Genomic DNA, 20,922 nt, shown 5'->3' with positions numbered 1-20,922 from the left:
AATAGCGATTATACTGATTGTTGAAGTCAAAGACAGCTGACATGCATAAGGATTAAGCATACAGTATTTCACTAGATTAGCCTGAATAAAGTATCAGGAATACCATAACACAGATTGTCTAACAATGTTCAGTCATTATTTAGTCATCCAAAAAAATCTAAGTCATCGTAAAGTAAGTGTTTGCACCTAAGGGATTCTAAGTTGAATGAAACTGCACATTCTACACCTAATATCACATTCACATAACAGCCATGTCAAATCTTCCTTACTCTCTGCAGAGTTTCTTGTTGACAATAGATGTACAGTGTGCCAAGGACATCCCTAAAAGGACAGTATCCATTGATGTAGACTTTTAATTCTAACACTTTAATCGACTGTGTTAAACCTTAGTCACCATATGCATAGCAGTTAGTAACTAAAAGAGGTAGCTAGCATACATCATGGAAATGTTGATTGAAAACTCTCAATCATAAATCACAATAGCAGCATGCATGCCTATTGTGATTTATAATCCAGTAGGATTTCAGTGTAGACTGAAATTCTACACTTACATACTATTATTTTATTATACTAATACTCCAGTGTAGCTAACTAATACAGATTGCTCCCAGACCGGAGACCTCCACACATTTCTCCTTATTATTTAGCTCAGTTCTTTGTTGAGATAGCATTGTATACTTGATTGATTTAAACAACAATGGTTAACACAATTTCTAGGCTTCTTCTAGGGCATGCAAACTCTTCTTCTCGATTGAATACTAGGGCTGGGTAATACTACATATATCGGATAGGGTAATGGCATATAGAGTTTATGTAATGATACGCTACCATAATTGCCCTAATAATGTGCCGTAAATGTGCCAGAAACGTGATTGGTCATTCATAAAGTTATAAATCTAAGTAATTATGTTAGCCATTTATTATAGATGTTGTATTAACAATAACAGTAGGAAGAGTACATCATTCTGGTCTACTCATTTGTTTTTATAAGCCTCTTAAAAATAATAGGGTATACTGCATTTTAAGAGGTGACACTATAATTAGGCCAGGTGAAAATATGACCTATTTCTACTGTTGTGATCTGACATAATAGTAACCTACTTAAAATTGGAGATTATAGGTATCATTGATTGTAAGCATTTTGAATGAAGACAAATTGTCATCCCCTCCACATTCACTTCCCTTTAGTCTGTGCCAGGCCCTCCGCAAATTTTGTCCCTTTTGAAGAGTAAAGTTTAAATGGGAATTATAGATTATAAGGTAAAGACTAAATTTGTTTTTGTTTTTGGAAGACCATTTCAATTTGAATAGGGTGATTATTTGACTGTTGTTCCAATTTTAAGAAGTTAATTGATTAGGACAATAAATAAAAATTAAGAATTTCAAATACTAAATATATGCCTTTTTTAGGTCAAAGCCCCCAATGGGAAACTTGAAAGTTACAGTATGCAGCCTATTTTACATTAGATTGAACTGTATTGGCATTGAGTACAAGTATAGTAGAAGTAGAGTACAACAAAATGCAGAGCATCTAACAGAAGTGCAAATATAAGAGGGCAGACATTTACAAGTATTAAGCATATGACTTTCTATGCATATATGACTGACTATATATGACTTCTCAGTGACTGTCATATACAGTGGGGCAAAAAAGTATTTAGTCAGCCACCAATTGTGCAAGTTCTCCCTCTTAAAAAGACGAGAGAGGCCTGTAATTTTCATCATAGGTACACTTCAACTATGAGAGACAAAATGAGAAAAACAATTCCAGAAAATAAAATTTTAGGAATTTTTATGAATTTATCTTTGGGGTTGTTTTTCTGAAAAGGGACCAGGACGACTGATCCGTGTAAAGGAAAGAATGAATGGGGCCATGTATCGTGAGATTTTTAGTGAAAACCTCCTTCCATCAGCAAGGGCATTGAAGATGAAACATGGCTGGGTCTTCCAGCATGACAACGACCCGAAACACACTGCCCGGGCAACGAAGGAGTGGCTTTGTAAGAAGCATTTCAAGGTCCTGGAGTGGCCTAGCCAGTCACCAGATCTCAGCCCTATAGAAAATCTTTGGAGGGAGTTGAAAGTCCGTGTTGCCCAGCGACAGCCCCAAAACATCACTGCTCTAGGGGAGATCTGCATGGAGGAATGGGCCAAAATACCAGCAACAGTGTGTGAAAACCTTGTGAAGACTTACAGAAAACGTTTGACCTCTGTCATTGCCAACAAAGGGTATATAACAAAGTATTGAGATGAACTTTTGTTATTGACCAAATACTTATTTTCCAACATAATTTACCAATAAATTCATTAAAAATCCTACAATGTGATTTTCAGGATTTTTTTTCTCATTTTGTCTCTCATAGTTGAAGTGTACCTATGATGAAAATTACAGGCCTCTCTCATCTTTTTAAGTGGGAGAACTTGCACAATTGGTGGCTGACTAAATACTTTTTTGCCCCACTGTATATCCCCTTGTTAAAAATTATCCAATTGTCAATGGGCAGGATATAAGGCAATTTAAATAGTTCTAAGAATCTTGCCCCAGTTTCAGTCTCTATTGATTTCCTCTCCACTTTAGTCTTAGCTAGTATGGTGACTTTCCCAAAGTAATGTGGCAGTGGCATTGGCCAAGTCCCGTGTTGGCGATCATCTGCCTTGTGCTTTGACATTATAGAAATATCAAATGTATTATTACTCCTAATATCCAATAATAATTGGGGCAAATTACGTTTAAGGCGTTAAATAAATACCAGAGCGGAGATTGCACACCCTGTTTTCCAACAGAATGTTTTCTATGTAGAATATGACTGTATCACTGAAAATCGGATGCTCCTTTTTTAAACTCACGAAATAAGGGCTTTTTTAAACCCGCAAAATTTTTTCACTTCGTTATTGTTAATTTGGTTTACTGTTGGTTATTTTTTTTTATCTAACATTTAAGTACAGCGTTGAGAATGCATTCCAGCCATTTCTATTCAACTCGCCAAGCCATTGAATTGGTTACAGAAACAGCGACAAGGCAGTCAAATTGTGTTACTCCAAATCAAGGTAAGAAGAGTCGACTAAAGCCTGATTTATACTTCTGCTTATCGGCGTTGTTAATGTCATGCTCAGCATTTATATTTGTGCGGCCTTGTGTGTCCTTGTTGCTAGATAGCCATTACATTTCTTTGCACTAGGCATCAATGTCTCGCAAATTATTAGTTTGTTCACTTGTAGAGCAGGAAGGTGTCACAGAAGAAGTAACTGCATAGTTGGTAAACAATATATTAGGTAGCTAACTAGCTAGATCGGGGAAGACTGTTTCTGGAATGGCGCGTTTGAGAGAACTAGTAAAATTAAATGAATAAGGAAAGAGAAAAGACGCTTGGAGAGGAGGAAAACGTCACACAAGAAGTATCTGTATAGTTGGTAAACAAAATTGCGATATGTATAGAATTGCCATATGTAGTTCATTTGCATTAATTGCACATCTATATATACTACTTGTACATACATATACTTAATACTTGTCCTCTATTTGCACTTCTGGTTTTGTACTGTACTTGTTCACTGACAATAGATTCAACTTTGTAAATGAACAGTACAAGTACAGTACAACAAAATGCAGTTAGTCAGTGGTGTTTTTGTTATTTAAAATGTCAGTGTATATTCTGCTTTACCAGGTGCCAATCTGAACAAAAGCAAGAGGATCTACAACTATAAACATTCACAGGCCCCACATGTGATTGAGAACTCATTTGGTATGACGGTCGCAAGCTGGAGAATTCTAGGCAGACCGTCGGAATTCCTATCAGACAAATGTACACATGTTGCGAAGGCCTGTGCTGCACTGCACAATTATCTGGCCTATACAGATGCTGCCAACCCACCTGCAACAAAGTATATACCACCTATTTTCAAAGACTCTTTTGAACAATGGTGAGACACAGCCAGGGAGTGGAGAAGACAGGTCACAGAGGGAGGCACATTGGCTGAAGCAGGGAGAGCCTCTCGGGCTGTTGTTGGAGTCCGCAATGACCTGATGAGGTTTTTCATGTGCCTTGGCAGGATACGGTGCTGAGGGCTAGCCTACTGAACTCTCAGTGAATTATGGACATACACTTTAAAGAACCTCTTTATTTTGTTAAATATTTGTATGTACAATTGTAAGTGCAACAAAGTATTGCAAACAGTGAAAAGAGCAGACTACATTGAACTTATTTAAAATGCAGAGAAAGTGCACTCAAGTATTTTGTTCAAACATGCACTTTCTCTGCATTTTAAATCAAAGAATAAATAAAATTAAACAATATTGAATCAAATAATTCAGTTTACATTAGCTAGCAGCACGTTAGGTGGCGAGTTTTTATGTTACAGCTAACAAGCTAGATACAGTAGGTACAGTAGTTAAATACAGTATGCAGTATTATGCGCATTTTAGCTAAAAAAAAAACCCTAGTATAACATTATATAAATATATTTATTCACATAGATACCTAGCAAGTTTACCAGACTATTGATTGTTTTTATTCCAGCTTGCACTGCACGGGACCTGGTCTTTGTCGCACAAGATAAAATATATCTGTAAAGAAAAATAATAATTGTAAATTAAACGTTTAACTACAGTACCTATGTTAGATTTGTGCAGTTTGTAATTTTATTAGAATTTTTATCATTTGCTAATTGCCAAGATTTGCGTGCGGTTACAAGATTTGCAGGCGGTACAGTTAAAAAAAAAAATTATGCAACCCGTGACAGATTACTGAATGTAGTTAGAAGTGTTTTAGAGTTGTTATAACAATTTAAATAAGGATTTCTTCAACACATTTTTTTTCATAAGACATTAAGTTATTATATTGTCTTTTCAGGTAGTTCATGAGCACAGACACCTAAGAGCAAAACCACAAAGAGCAGCTTTAAGAGCTTATTTGACAAATTGGAGCGTATAGAACCTGAGACTACTAGCTACACAAGTGCTGTTCAAGTGCTGATATACCTGACACCATTCCATGTTCAGAAAATCTACTGAAGTATTGGGGTACTGTATATACAAATAAAAATTTCACACCCTTTTTGCAAGTGCATCGAACTTCTTCTGTGGCACAAGTTTGGAGAGTAAGAGAATGTTCAATGCATCATCTAACATTGTTGATAAGAGAAGGAAATATTTTCCTATAAAAAAAAGTATGTTGTTGAAGTAAACCATGAGCATGCAAGAGTCTTTGGGCACAGTTTATGATTTGAATAACCAGTTTATGACAAATTGACACAATTTCTGTAAAGAAAAACATGCTAGTAGTTAATTATTATTTGTAATTGTATTATTTGTATTATGTTATCTTAAGATTGAGACAGTTCTTAATAAACTTGTATCGCATTCAATACAGACTCAATTTGCACAGTTGCAACTCCAAATTCTACTTGTTGTTTCCCTGAAAAATTTAAATTTCTATACTTTTTTGATTACTAAGTTTTCTCTACTGAGATTTGAATTCCTATTTTATATTTCTTATATGTATACAGTTATACAAGCTACAGACTGGCAGAGGGCGAGAACGAATGTCCACTGACCAAGATGACTCTCAAATCATTTGAATATCACTCAACAACCGTAGGATGACCTACAAGAAGAATGGCAAACTGCAGCTAGGGTGAAGTGCATGGCGAGGACGGTTCGAAACAGGCTCCTAGGGGCAGGGCTGAAGTCCTGCAAAGCTAGAAAAAAGCCCTTCATAAAAGGAGAGCCAGGCTGGAGTTTGAAAAAGACCATAAGGATTGGACTGTAGAGGAATGGAGTACGGTCATCTACTCTGATGAGTAGAATGTTCAGCTATGCCCAACACCTGGTCGTCTAATGGTTAGACGGAGACCTGGAGTGTCTCGCACCCACTGTGAAATTTGGTGGAGGATCGGTGATGATCTTGGGATGCTTCTTCAAGGCTGGAATCGGCAGATTTGTCTTTGTGAAGGATGCATGAATCAAGCCAAGTACAAAGTTGTCCAGGAGGAACACCTGCTTTCTTCTGCTCTGACAATCTTCCTCAACTTTGAGAATTGTTTTTTCCAGCAGGACAATGCTCCATGCCACACAGCCAGGTCAATCAAGGTGTGGATGGAGGACCACCAGATCAAGACCCTGTCATGGTCAGCCCAATCTCCGGACCTGAACCCCATTGAAAACCTCCGGAATTTGATAAAGAGGAAGATAGATGGTCACAAGCCATAAAACAAAGCCGAGCTACTTGAATTTTTGTGCCAGGAGTGGCATAAAGTCACCAAACAGCAATGTGACAGACTGGTGGAGAGCATGCCAAGACGCATGAAAGCTGTGATTTTGATTTCTGAACTCTTCTTAAGGTAAAACATTAGTATTTTGCTGTTGAAAAATTTATATTAATTTGTTTTCTTTGCATTATTTGAGGTCTGAAAACAAACAACTTTTTCGGTTATTTTGACCAGTTGTTATTTTGACCAGTTGTTATTTTCTACAAATAAACACTCTAAATGACAATATTTTTATTTGGAATTTGGGAGTAATATTGTCAGTAGTTTATAGAATAAAACAAAACTGTTAATTTTACTCAAACACATACCAATGAATTGAAAAACCAGAGAAACTGATCATTTTGCAGTGGTCTCACAGAGCTGTGTATATATTCACAGTGGGGAGAACAAATATTTGATACACTGCCGATTTTGCAGGTTTTCCCAATTACAAAGCATGTAGAAGTCTGTAATTTTTTATCATAGGTACTCTTCAACTGTGAGTGGCTGAATCTAAAACAAAAATCCAGAAAATCACATTGTATGAAGTAATTAATTTGCATCTCCCCACTGTATATTGAAAATGTATTATCATTTTAAATGTTAAGTAATGATTGAGACAGTTGATTTTAAAAGAAAATGATGCATCTATTTCAGTCATGCTTTTTTTATTTGTTAATGAAGTAAAAGTTGTACATAAAGATGTTCAAATACGTAAAACAAAAAATACAATTTTCTAGAGGATGTATTTACTTTTTCATGACTGTGGGAAAGGAGTTATTTCCGACAGCAGTTTAAACACCCTATTCAATGAGTCTATCTTGCAAATGTTGGTAACACTTTATTTGAAAGGGTTTGCATAAGAGTGACATGACACTGTCATAAAGATGACATGACACATGAAGGAATCATTAAGAATGTTTATGAATGTTGTCATTATGTGTCATTCGGTCAATTATGTCATTTTGTATGCAAAGTTAACATTGTTCGTGATGTCTTTGTTATGACAACTAGACATTAACTGAGACAAAATATCCTGTCAATCTCTTTGTTATGACAACTTGACATTAACCACGACAACATTAGATTAGATTAAACTTTATTGTCATTGAACAAGTACAAGTAAAGTACAATGAAATGCAGTTTGTGTCTAACCAGAAGTGCAAATAGAAGAGGGCAGAAAGTATTAAGTATATGCATGTTACATGTGGGATAAATAATTGTGCGAGTACAAATGGCAATTCTAAATGGCATTCTAAATGGCAAATTGGCAGATTGAAGGAATAATGCAGAGATAGCAACAGTGAGGTTCCAGAGGTAGACATGTACATGTAACAATTGAAAACTTCCTTATCAGGCTTTGCAAGGCAGTGTCCAGTAGTGCAAAGGGTGGGTATGGTTAGTGATGGTCACAGAGCTCAGCAGGGTTACATTAGATGAAAATAAACCGTTCCTGAGCTTGCTGGTGCAGGAACGAAGAGACCTGTACTGCCTGGCTGATGGAGTTTGTGGCATGGATGTGAAGGGTCCCTGATAATGCCGCGTACCCTGGAGGTCTACGGTGGCTGGGAGCTGGGCGGTTTTCATACTCTTTGCAGGGCCTTTAAGTCAGAAACATAACCTGTCATAAACATGTCATAGCAGGCCTGATTATCAAACTTGTAGAAACTATTTCGCTTTATGTGTTAGCATTAAATACAACTGTCATATGTGGTTGGTTTTGACATTGGCGGTCATGAGATCATTATAATCGTTTAGTGAATATTTTACTTGACCTCAACTACAGTGTTATAATAGTGTCATTGAAGTGTTATAACACAGTCAAATGCTTTTATAATAGTGTCATTAATATTTTCCTTGACCTCAACTACATTGGTATAATTTGGACTTATAAAAAGATGTCATTAAGTTTGTCAAAAGCTGTCATAAAGATGAGATTAAGTCTGTAAAATGGTTTTAAATACCTTAACAAAAGCAAGAGATAACAAATTGGATTATACATTTTATCTTTTGAATTAAGTATATTACTTATGAAAATTGTAATATACTTACAAAATTGCGTGTTCCTGCAAAAAACTTTGATATTAACTTGACTTGTTTTTTCACATCATGGAAAAGTCTGCCCAAGACACCATTATAATGGCGGATGACTAACCAGTGGTGCCACTATAATTTTGAGGTGAATCTTCAGTGACTCAGGAGTGCAATTACCTCTATGACTCCATATTTCCAATTTGTATTTCTGCCATGCACGCTCAATATGCAGAGTATGAGCACCAGTCTCAGGGTCAACAAAGTTCCTTTTATGGCGGACAGAATACTGGCTAAATCGTTTCTTCAAGTTTGATAATCAGGCCCATGTTTATGACTGGTTATGTTGTCATGGTTACTGTCAAGTTGTTATTACAAAGACACTGACAGGTTATGTTGTCTCAGTTAATGTCAACTTGTCATAAAGACATTGACAGGATATTTTGTCTCAGTTAATGTCAACTTGCAAACAATGTCAACCTTGCATACAAAATGACATAATCAACCGAATGACGCCTAATAACAACATTCATAAACATTCATAATGATTCCTTCATGTGTCATGTCATGGTTATGACAGTGTCATGTCACTCTTACGCACACCCCTTCAAATAAAGTATTACCCACATGTTTTACAATTTTCTCTCTGATAAATATATTTAGAAACATACAAAGTTTTGAAATAGAACTTCATTAGGCAAACAGATGATTGCATTTAACTAATAGTTGATAGCGAAAGGGGAGAGTGAAACTGTAAAGAACAACCTTTTCACAGTCAAATTATTTTTTACTCTGCTTTAGGTTAATAGTCTAATAACCATACTGTATGTTCTTGAACATTAAGCATATGGCCTATGACAAATAAGTAAATAAGGGAATTTATTATGTTGTACTTCTTGACGCTCATTGCGCTGCACCCTTGTGAGCCGGCTGACCAGGGGTGGCACTAGTCAAATTCAAAAATAGTAAAACGTTGTTTAGACATTGTGATGTCAAAGAAAGCTGTCTAACATTGTCAATAGACAATGATGTCCTATTGTCCAGTCATCAACCAAAAATGAATCACAGTATAGTGCAGAGAGTTAAGTGTAGAAATTGCCTTAAGGATTATAAGAGGGAGTCGCGTCCTCCTCACGTATATGCCAGCTATGCCTATTGCTCACTCAGTTCTCAAACTCAGTTATCTTTGTGTGTGCCAGATTAACATGAGGGGTTTGAGTGGGATAAGACCAGAAAATCCCTGTTGAGGATGCCTGCCATGTGATGCTGGACATTATGCATCACCTATGGGGCATCACAACCAATCGATAGCAAGCCACTCACGCACAGCCTGGTCAGAGGCACCCTAGAACACTGCACTATTTGGAAGTATTCCCCAAAAAATGTATTGAAGTAAATGACTGGCATAATTATCTGACAACATTCATATTAGCTCACCAATTTGACACTGGCTCTCTGATTCTAAATTGTCAGCTTTTGGGGCTAAGAGGGACCCTTTAGTTACAGATGAATCAATGCAGTGCTAAGTGTTTATTGTAAACTTATGAGCGGAGACACAGGAGGCCAACAGTTCCTTTTTGTCCAGTGGGAAATATGCCAAATAAATAAATGAATTGCATATTAAATAGCCTAATATTGAGTGACCTATATGATATGTTGCCAAGAAAACAGTGAGCCTCTGCTCACTGTTACAGTAGGCTAAGACGTTACGTTACAGTAGGCTAAGAGTGTTTGGTCACGTGACTAAGCGTGGCCCGAGATTCAAAAGCTGCACATTCTGGCAGCAACCCTGCAACACACGACTCCGCAGCTGGTTCTATATGACTCCAAAGAGTCGAAGGCGAAGCAGACATCCCCTGTCCAATAAAAAAATGAAATAAGAGGTGGTGCAACTGAAGCCAGCAAGCCCACCGAAAAGCTTCAAGATCCTGCTCCTCTTCATTTAATTTGATGGGCTTGAAATGCAAAGAGACATACATTTAATGTAGGCTAATGTCTTTATTTAATTAACAATAGAAAGTTTATTTGTTTTATTTTATTGTTGTAGCTAGGGTTGTCATAATGACATAAGTTGACGATTCATTGCAATTAACAGTTCATTGCGATTAACAGTTTAATTGTTTGTATTGTAAATGTAGCCTAATAATTTTGTACAAATGCATGTGGTGGCTCCATATATGGTTCTTCAGATTTATGTTGTTTGCGCTTTTGGGCACCACCGTTGTGGAGCAAATTCGGCAATAATTGGGCTCACCTCATTTGGCTTAAAACCAAAATACACCCAGAGTAGTGCAGTTCAGTTTGGCTTTGGAAATACCACTAAATCAATGTTGTTAACGATTGCTGTTCATCAAACGCAACTGCAAAGCAATGACAATTAAGTTTCCCTGCACATCATGACGTTTCACTTTTCGCTCTACTGAAAATATTATAGCTTAGTTATTTGAAATAGCTTAGTTATTTGAAATAGCCTTCCCTATGTAGCAAACCATGTTTCAACGTTCAATACCCAATGGGACAACATATATTTATATCCATACATTTTAATGGGCATTATCTATTTAGGAAATAGGTTTGGAAATAATGAAATTTGACAGTATTAGTCTAAATATTTTACACAGTGTTTTTTTTTTTCCTTTTGTCAATCAGAGTTAAAGGGGACAGAATTTATGAACCCAGCTTGGAGGGGTGGCCAGTCCTCTTCAGGCTGTGCCGGGTGATCAATTCCCATAAATATTTTCATTGCATTTCATGGGTATATCTATTATATTAAATAAATTTTTCGGAATATAACTGAAATTCTGTGATCCCCAGCACATATTCACATTATAGATTTTATATGGCCTGTTTGTGCGCAAGTCTGCCACTCATGAATATAATAAAACAGCGTGCAGCATGGCCTTTTGGCCTCCCCTAGCACTGCAAAACAGAGTGGAATGGAATAAAACAAGGCAAATAAAGACAGTGATAAATGAAAGAATGAGAGAGTGAGAGAGAAAAGAGAGAGAGAAATAAAGAGAGAAAGATGAGCCTGGTGAGCCTGTTGTGAATGACTCATGCCGTCCAAGCAATCAGTCTAACAGATCCATATACACCTCATTTGACCATCTGCCTCTGACTCATAAAAGACTCCTTATAGTCTTCTGTGACACTCCGGGCTAATCAAGAATAGTCTCCTTGGCCTTCTACCGGTACATGTCCTCTATAAATATGGCCCATCCTCAGACTCTATGCCAACCACCCACCAACTTGGCCAGACCAATTACATTTATGATGGGAGTTATTTCCTCAGCTGTGTATTATCTACCATCTTTCTTATCAAAGGCTAAAGAAGAAACTATTTTCTGTCCTGTAATGGTACATCATACTGCTTTATATTTTCAGGAGTACATTAACTCTTGTGATAAAAGTGCTAAAACATTTAACCCAACAGAAAAATGTAGGCTACAGAAATATCGTAGCAAGTGCTAAAGCTTGATTTGGTCAAGTGGTTTTTATAATGGCTTTAGTAGATGGATTGATAAAGCTAACAAATAGTTTCCCAAACAACAGATAACCTATAAATGTACAGTGGGAAGAACAAGTATTTGATACACTGCAGATTTTGCAGGTTTTCCTACTTACTAGCATGTAGAGGTCTGTAATTTTTATCATAGGTACACTTCAACTATGAGAGACAGAATCTAAAACCAAAATCCAGAAAATCACATTGTATGATTTTTAAATAATTAATTTGCATTTTATTTCATGACATAAGTATTTGATCACCTACCAACCAGTAAGAATTCTGGCTCTCACAGACCTGTTAGTTTTTCTTTAAGAAGCCCTCCTGTTCATTACCTGTATTAACTGCACCTGTTTGAACTCGTTACCTGTATAAAAGACACCTGTCCACACACTCAGTCAAACAGACTCCAACCGCACCACAATGGCCAAGACCAGAGAGCTGTGTAAGAACATCAGGGATACAATTGTAGACCTGCACAAGGCTGGGATGGGCTACAGGACAATAGGCAAGCAGCTTGGTGAGAAGGCAACAACTGTTGGCGCAATTATTAGAAAATGTAAGAAGTTCAAGATGACGGTCAATCTCCCTCGGCCTGGGGCTCCAAGAAAGAGCTCACCTTGTGGGGCATCAATGATCATGAGGAAGGTGAGGGATCAGCCCAGAACTACACGGCAGGAACTGGTCAATGACCTGAAGAGAGCTGAGACCACAGTCTCAAAGAAAACCATTAGTAACACACTATGCCGTCATGGATTAAAATCCTGCAGCGCATGCAAGGTCCCCCTGCTCAAACAAGCGCACGTCCAAGCCCGTCTGAAGTTTGCCAATGACCATCTGGATGATCCATAGGAGGAATGGGAGAAGGTCTTGTGGTCTGATGAGACAAAAATAGAGCTTTTTGGTCTAAACTCCACTCGCCGTGTTTGGAGGAAAAAGAAGGATGAGTGCAACCCCTAGAACACAATCCCAACTGTGAAGCATTTAGGTGGAAACATCCTTCTTTGGGGATGCGTTTCTGCAAAGGGGACAGGACGACTGCACCGTATTGAGGGGAGGATGGATGGGGCCATGTATCGCGAGATCTTGGCCAACAACCTCCTTCCCTCAGTAAGAGCATTGAAGATGGGTCGTGGCTGGGTCTTCCAGCATGACAATGACCCGAAACACACAGCCAGGGCAACTAAGGAGGGGCTCCGTAAGAAGCATCTCAAGGTCCTGGAGTGGCCTAGTCAGTCTCCAGACCTGAACACAATAGAAAATCTTTGGAGGGAGCTGAAAGTCCGTATTGCCCAGCAACAGTCCCGAAACCTGAAGGTCTGTATGGAGGAGTGGGCCAAAATCCCTGCTGCAGTGTGTGCAAACCTGGTCAAGAACTACAGGAAACGTATGATCTCTGTAATTGCAAACAAAGGTTTCTGTACCAAATATTAAGATCAGCTTTTCTGATGTATCAAATACTTATGTCATGCAATAAAAAGCTAATTAATTACTTAAGAATCATAGATTCCGCCATACAAATTACAGACTTCTACATGCTTTGTAAGTGGGAAAACCTGCAAAATCGGCAGTGTATCAAATACTTGTTCTCCCCACTGTATGTTGCCAGAGTGGAAATCCACTTCATCATAAGAAAGTTCTTCCTGCCAATGAGGAAGAATTGGACTCAAGCATTCTACATTGTAAAAACACATTTGAAACAGTATATTAAATAGCAATAATCTAAATTTGGAATTGGGGTATAATTAGACAAAAGTTCAATTTCAAACAACACATTAATTTGTAACTAAATTAATTTGTAATCTGTTGCTGCATGCAACCATGGTAATACTTCTAAAAATAAAGCATAACTCTTCGAATTACATGTGTATATTTGGCAATGGCGAGTGATATGCAAACATCAGGATCTGCTCTATTATTATTTGAAACGTTGCGAAGATCTTTCCATTTTCCATTAATTTTGAGTCAGAAAGGCTTGGCCTTTCTAATATAATGGAAGGACCAGCAATCCTTGAAGCTGCTACAGACTCAAACTGGGTCATGAAAACCAAGAAGTAGATTCTTAATGACAATCAAGTCCCTCTTTAAAATAAGATCAGAAACATAGCCCATCTCCATATTCACACTCGGCTTATGTTTCTCCTCTAAGTGGATAGAGGGGAATAGACACAAATAAAGGTCCCTGAGAGAAGGGTGTTAAGTGGTCGTGGTGTGGTGGTGTGTTTGTTAAGCGATGGGCCTTAGAAGACATAGCAATAGATCACATTTTCTTTTGGTCCGTCTTTCTACTAGGTCTCATATGGGATACTGGAGCCATTGTTTTGGGTTGTGAGACGCTATATCGTTTGGGTTGGATAACTAGCTGCTATAATAGGAATGATGTGAGAGGTATATAATACTTAAGGGTGGGTGTAAAGCATAGCAAAGTGCAGGACCTCTGTGTTTCATTCTGCCACAGTTACTATTTCCATTCTCAGATTTCACTTTGTTGAATGCTTTAACTAACCCCCCCGCCCCATCTTCTCACTGTTTCTCTTTCTGTTTTTCATCTTTTTTATGTTTCTCTTTTCTGTTGGCTGTTTCTTACTATCCAGATGGAACATTTGGAAATTGGAAAAAGAATGCTATGTTACTGACATCTAAGATTGATAATGATTTCCAAACAAATCAAATAGCTGACCAAGTGCTTCCTGGCCCAGAGTCTATATGATCCTTCCTCCTGATCTTAGTCCAGGGGCCCAAGCTATTATCTATTATCAACAACTACCTTGGAGAGGAAAAACAATTTGTGTGACTGTGTGTGTGTGTTAGCACTGGGCCAGACGGAAAACATCCACATTACAATAAATTGCCTGAATTGATTACGATAAATAGAATGTTAACTTTAAGCTAAAGTTTTATAGTTGATCATTTTTGGTTTATCTTCCCTGCTTATGTGTGTGTGTGTGTGTTCATGTGTGTGTGCATGTGTAAGCTTGGGCCCTCGTAAGTACAGTGTGTGTGTGTGTGTGTGTGTGTGTGTGTGGCAAGTAATTGTAAAATGTTGAGCACATTGCCATAAACTTGGATGGTATTAAAAATGTACAGAAATGTACTTAAAGACTAAAAGCAACTATGGTGTTGGCTTTAAACTAGTGCCACTCTGAACTCCAGGAGATGCAGGCAAATTCCAACTAATTACTTAGCCACCACCCCCCAACCTCTACCCAAATCAAAATCTTCCTTGATGAAATGTGAAATTGTGAATAATTCTCCCTCAGTACTTCTTGTAGTAGGGAGTACGGAAGCACTTCCCCATTTGGCCTCTTCTATTACCGCAGTTAGATAAGGTTTATATTTCGGGATAATGTTAATGCCGGCCCTGGGCCACTGGTGGCCTTTCTGAATGGAGAACGGGTATTCATTGTGTTTTACATGGAGGCAATTTAGCATTCTGAATAGGATCCTGTCATATTCAGGGACTCCCAGGGTCTGTGAGTCCATACTAACTGAGAGTGAGTCCCAAATTACATCCTTCTCACTATAGTGTGACTTTTGACCACAGCCTATAGGATTCCAGTAAAAAGTAGTGCACTTAAAAAGGGAACAAGGGTGGGATTTGGGTTGTAGTCTGAGCGTAAGCGAGAACATGAGTCAATGCTCCTAGGGCAGAGTCACTGATAATAATGATATCTGGTGAAAGTGGGAGGCGAGACGATAAGGACGTGGTACAATGTGTTATTTCAATGAGTACGATTGAAATGGGAGAACGTGGCCAGCTTTTTAAAAAGGCAAATTGAATTTGTGACGGTGGAGAGAGGAGGGATGGCACCATAAAAGAGGAGAGAGAAAGTGGTGGAAAGGTCATTTTCGACTTCTTTGTAACACCTGACGGACACCCCATATGAGGCCACTCTGCAAGCTACATCAAAGGTGCTGTGGCGTAACGTATGAAATACTGTACATCGCTGTGGTGGCACGTCAAGACAAATCCCCTCAAGTCCAGCAATGGCTATTCAGTTTTAATATTAGTGATTAGACCTGTGATTAGACCTGCGGGCTGTATACTGTTGGGAGGATCTGCAGCACCACTGTCAGTCACTAGAAAGCACAGTCATGCTCTTGGTTAAAACGTGTCAGGGTAGTATCAGCAAATATGGCACAGGAGGATCAAGACACATCTGAGAAACTAGGCTAGAATGGAGAGCTGCACTGAAAGACAACAATAGATTGATGAAATTGATAAAAAAGGCTTAAATATATACAATGCTGAAAAAAATGAAAGCAACACTTAATCACACATCAAGTCTTGATTAAATAATTATATTAAGGATCAAAATCTTTACTGTACATCGTGTAATTCGTTGAGAACAAAATGACGGTACAACGGTCAATGGAAACCAAAATCACCAACCCAATGAGGTCTGGATTCAAACTCACACCACAAATCAAAGTAAACAATCGAAATCACAGGCTGTTCCAACCTGTGTGAATTTCATCCCGTGCCTGTATGCACTCTCCACAACGTCTGGGCATGCTCCTGATTTAACAGCAGATGGTGTCCTGGAGGATCTCCTCCTAGACCTGGATATACTTAGAGGCGTCAGATGCACAACGTCCCAGATGTTCTCAATTGGATTTAGATGTGGGGAACGTGAGGGCCAGTCAATGGCATCAATGCCTTCGTCATCCAGGAACTGCCTACACACTCTGGCCACATGAGGCCAGGCATTGTCCTGCAACAGGAGGAATCCAGGGCTCTCATGCCAACCTGATGGAGTCTGTTTCTGACAGTTTGGTCAGAAACATGCATACCAGTAACCCGCTCAAGGTCATTTTGTAGGGCTCTGGCAGAGCTCCTGATGTTCTTCCTCTGTGGCCACCACCTGCAAAACCATTCCCTTTTTGATGACATTGATTCAAAATTGCTTATATTTCCTAACTCGACAGATTGATATCCCTGAAGTTTAATTGACTTGGTGTTTTCTTTAGCAGAGTATATAGTTACTTGAATGGGTAAGTGGGTCCAAACTTTTGACCAGTACCCCCAAGACATTTCTCTTTTTTTTTATGTTACGTAAAAACTACATTAATTTGAATGGGAGTTTGCCACTGATCAACACAAAAGTCCACAATGTCAAATTGAAAAGTAAAATCTGAAAATGATTCTAAATTAATTACAAAAATAAAATAAAATAATACCTTGCATAAATATTCACCAATTGTTATGAAATGCACTGCAACCAAATGAATTTAAAGTAATGTAATTAATTGAATGGAACATTCAAAGCAAATCCAGAATAAGGTCCTTCAAAAGGGCCTATCAGTGGTAAGATATAATAACATGCACAAGGCACTTAATATCCCCCTGAGCACAGTCCAAACCGTTATTAAGAATCTGAATCTGTCTAGAACAGGTCATCCTAAAAAATGAGAATGCAAGAAAGAAGGAACTAGTAAGGAAAGCCACCAGGAAGCCTATTGCAACTCTAAAGGAGTTATTCTATAATGCAACAATAGCCTGGGTGATTCATAAAAGTGGCCTATAGGAAACTGGCAAACAGGAAACAATTCACATCAAACCTCAGCTAGACTTTCCCAGGAGGCATGTGGGAGACTGAAATTCTATGGTCTAAAACCAAAATAGACCAAAAGCCTAACACCGCACAATATCCCCAGAACCCAAAACCAAACATGAAGCATGGTGAACACAAGCCCTGTACAGCTTTTTAAGATAGAGGGCAAAACAGATGCAGCAAAGTACACAGAAATCCAGGAAGAAAACCTAATGAAGTCTGCAAGAGACCTAGAACTTCAAGAAAAAAGTCCTAAAGTGGCCCAATGTCCTGGAGTGGCCCAATCTAATAACAAAATCAAATTAATGTTTGTTTTCAATGTAACTTTTTAAAGTTAAGTCTTTGGGAACTCTTATGTGGTCATCTATGACATGCTATTTCATGGGGGTTTAAATATGAGGTGTCATACATGCTGAACTCCCTTGGTAATCCGTCAACATGAAAGGTCAGAAAATACACCCAGATTCACAAAGTACTAAATGCAGGATTGACAATACTTGTGGCACATACATTTCCAAATAAAATATATTTGAAATAGTTTAGGAGTATATTTTATGTGCACTTAAATGCTATTTCCAAAATGTATTGTAAGTATACTAAAGTATGAAACAATTGGGTACATTTTTAGACACCGAAGTATACTTATTACAACTTATAAATACTTATTACAACTTATAAAGTTATTGCATACTATTTTAATACTATTTACTGTTCTAAAGTACAACATAAGTGGTTCCAAAATAATACACTTTTAACATACTGTATTTTATTTACTTGGGTAATGTTCCACCACCATTAAAAGAATCTCCTCCCCCATTCATAATTTCTGAGATACTAATCCCTCATTGAGGGTTTCTGCCCCTGCTATGAAAATATCATGTCTGCGTATGTAAATGTGGGGTTTTCTTGGTGTTTAAGTGAATTACAGTCTCTCTGCCCCACCATGGCTGTGTGCGATATGTCCTAGGTAGGCATGATGTTTATCCAACGCTGTTTCAATGTTGCCTTGCTGTCATGGTGGAAACAGAGGTTAGAAGAGCTCTCCGCCCAAACTTTTGCCTTGGTTTTTTGTGTGTGCCTGTCCAAGTCGTTGTACATTTCCCTCACACTAAATTATAATCAATCAGCAAACACTTGTCCAGTGTGCATACATTTTAATACTTTTTTTCTATAGGTATATCTAAATATACTTCCCAGCAAGGATAGTAAAGCTATCTCATGTGTGTGCCTTAGCAGTTAGGTTTAGGTTATGTTTGGAGTTAGGGAACATTTAATTATGAATAGGAATAATGTGTCCCCCCAAAGACTGTAAAACCTAATTAAAGCTTGTCTATTAGTTAATGTTTAATATGTATATATTCGGAGGGGGGAAAGGAAAGCACCACACGCACAGACATCACTACATTCACCCACTCAATCGCAATCTGCATCTTAGTTGTTTTGCAAATCTGGCACAGAAATAGCTTGTATTGGTATTATTTCACTCCTCAGTCATTATTAACTGCATACTATCTCACTCCCTTACTTTAAAATGTGTCTGTAATGTCAACCAATTCCCATTGGTTGCACTACTTTGACTAGGGTCCCATAGAGATTAGGGGGGGCATTTGGGAAGCAACCCTCTCTATTTATTATATTTAGGGTTTCATTGTTAGAGTTTAAACCTGTAAATTGTTATAAAATAACATTTCTATGGAGATCTATTAAGAAATGAGATGAGTTATATACAGGACCAAAAATACTTCTCATATTTAGTAACACTTATTGAGACTATACAATATCAAACTTTTGTACGGTTCTTTATAGAACATTTACAGAGAATGGTTTAATTGTACACAATCAAAATTATTCTTTGTATATTATTCTAAAAAAACATTCAATTTTTATTGTTATATTTTTGGGACTGTAATGTCTAAAATGTTCATGTTTTTGTTAATAATACAGACATTATGTCCTAGTAATGTCTTTTTGACTTGGGATTGGACCCCAGAAAGACTAGCTGTAGCCATGGCATTAGCCCAACGGTATGCAAATAAACAAATGAACAAATGGTCAGCCAGTCATTTGACAATGGATCTTTGTGTGATGCTCCTGGGACTTACCCATACAGCCATAGCCTACAATTTTGCTATCTGGATCAAAGTAGAACTGTTCTTTCAAATGTAGCGTGAGAAGCCAAACATTGGCCGGGGGATCCAAACACATAGTCCTTATGTATGGTGGTGGCCTTCAGTGTTCAGGTCTCCATTGTTTAGGTCTACATGCTGAATCCTAATTAGCTGACATAAATGCCTTTTTAATAGGAATTTCTGCAACATATAATGTTTTCTAAATATTTTTTGTGGGTGCCTGCAAGTACATACGATTCTGTGCGAATAATCTACTGAGGTGAAGCATTACCATTCAAGGTAGGCCTGTGTACAAATCAAGTTTGTCAGTACAAAAGTTTTCAAACTAGAATGCCTATTATTCCCTGTTTCCAGGGAAACCAAAATCCAAATTTCTCCACCCAAGGTCTAACAGATTTGAAGGCATGCTTGCAATTTTATTTGCTTTTAATTTGGGACATATTTTTCTGTATGCGGTAAAGATAACTTCCCCTCTATTTCTCTGTTTTTTTCCCTGTTTCAAAGTTTGCCACTCAGCCATCGCTTGCTTACAAACTGGCCAATTACACTAACAAATAAATTTCTCCTTTGCACCTGAAAGGCTTGTTTAAGATCTCTCAGATGTCTAATTAGCCACATTGTGGCAACATTTGTATAGCATCTGTGTTCCCTAACGTTTAAAACGTAAAATGGAATGTTGCCTATGACAGCCCATTACGAACACAACATGAGACTTTATTTGGTATGTTTTCTGAAGATAAAGAACTATCACCACCTTAGACATGTTCAGCATTGCACCCAACATTTTTCTTTGCTTTTCGAGTTACATTTTTAATTGGTCAATCAGCAACACGACAATGTTTTTGTTTAATAATTTGTTTAAATGGCAATGTGAATCCTTATTGTGGGTAAATCAAACTCTGTGTTTGTCTCCCACCCCTCAATCACCCCTCCTCCCACCAATGAGTATCTCTGACATCCTGTGCCTGAAATAGGTAGGTAGGCAACTACTGCACTATGCAATGAGATTTTTCTAAATGAAGCAGCAATAGAAGTACCATTTACATTCAAATCAAAGATTGTTTTACAAAAACTGCCACCCACCCAATCCAATGTATGTAAAAGACTAAATATGCCTTCAGTTTATTGGCATCACAGCGGACAATATAAAATACACTATACGGCCACAAGTATATGGACATTCCTACTAATTATTGAGTTATTATTGAGCTCACAGGTGCCTACAATCCTGCACATAGCCATGAAATTCCCATACACAAACAATGGCAGTACAATGGGTCGTACTGAAGATCTTAGTGATGTGGCACAGGCATAGGATGCCACAATTCAATTAGTGAATTTCCGTCCCTACTTGATCTGCCCCGGTCAACTGTAAGTGCTATAATTGTGAAGTGGATGTCTAAGAGCAACAGCAAACATTAGAGATTCGGCAGACCCTGATTTTCATATTTTGCTT

At 37.9% G+C, this 20,922-nt stretch overlaps 1 protein-coding gene across 6 annotated transcripts in view; it reads right to left on the bottom strand.

Annotated features, from left to right (window-relative positions):
- Positions 1-20,922, bottom strand: part of LOC105019665 (neural cell adhesion molecule 2) — a 436,025-nt gene that overhangs the window by 348,393 nt on the left and 66,710 nt on the right. The gene's annotated exons all lie outside the window — the stretch shown is intronic.

The sequence above is a fragment of the Esox lucius genome, chromosome 22 (assembly GCF_011004845.1).
Source record: "Esox lucius isolate fEsoLuc1 chromosome 22, fEsoLuc1.pri, whole genome shotgun sequence".
Taxonomy (NCBI): Eukaryota; Metazoa; Chordata; class Actinopteri; order Esociformes; family Esocidae; genus Esox; species Esox lucius.
The sequence above is the reverse complement of the archived record's forward strand: the minus strand, read 5'-3'. Positions and strand labels throughout refer to the sequence as shown.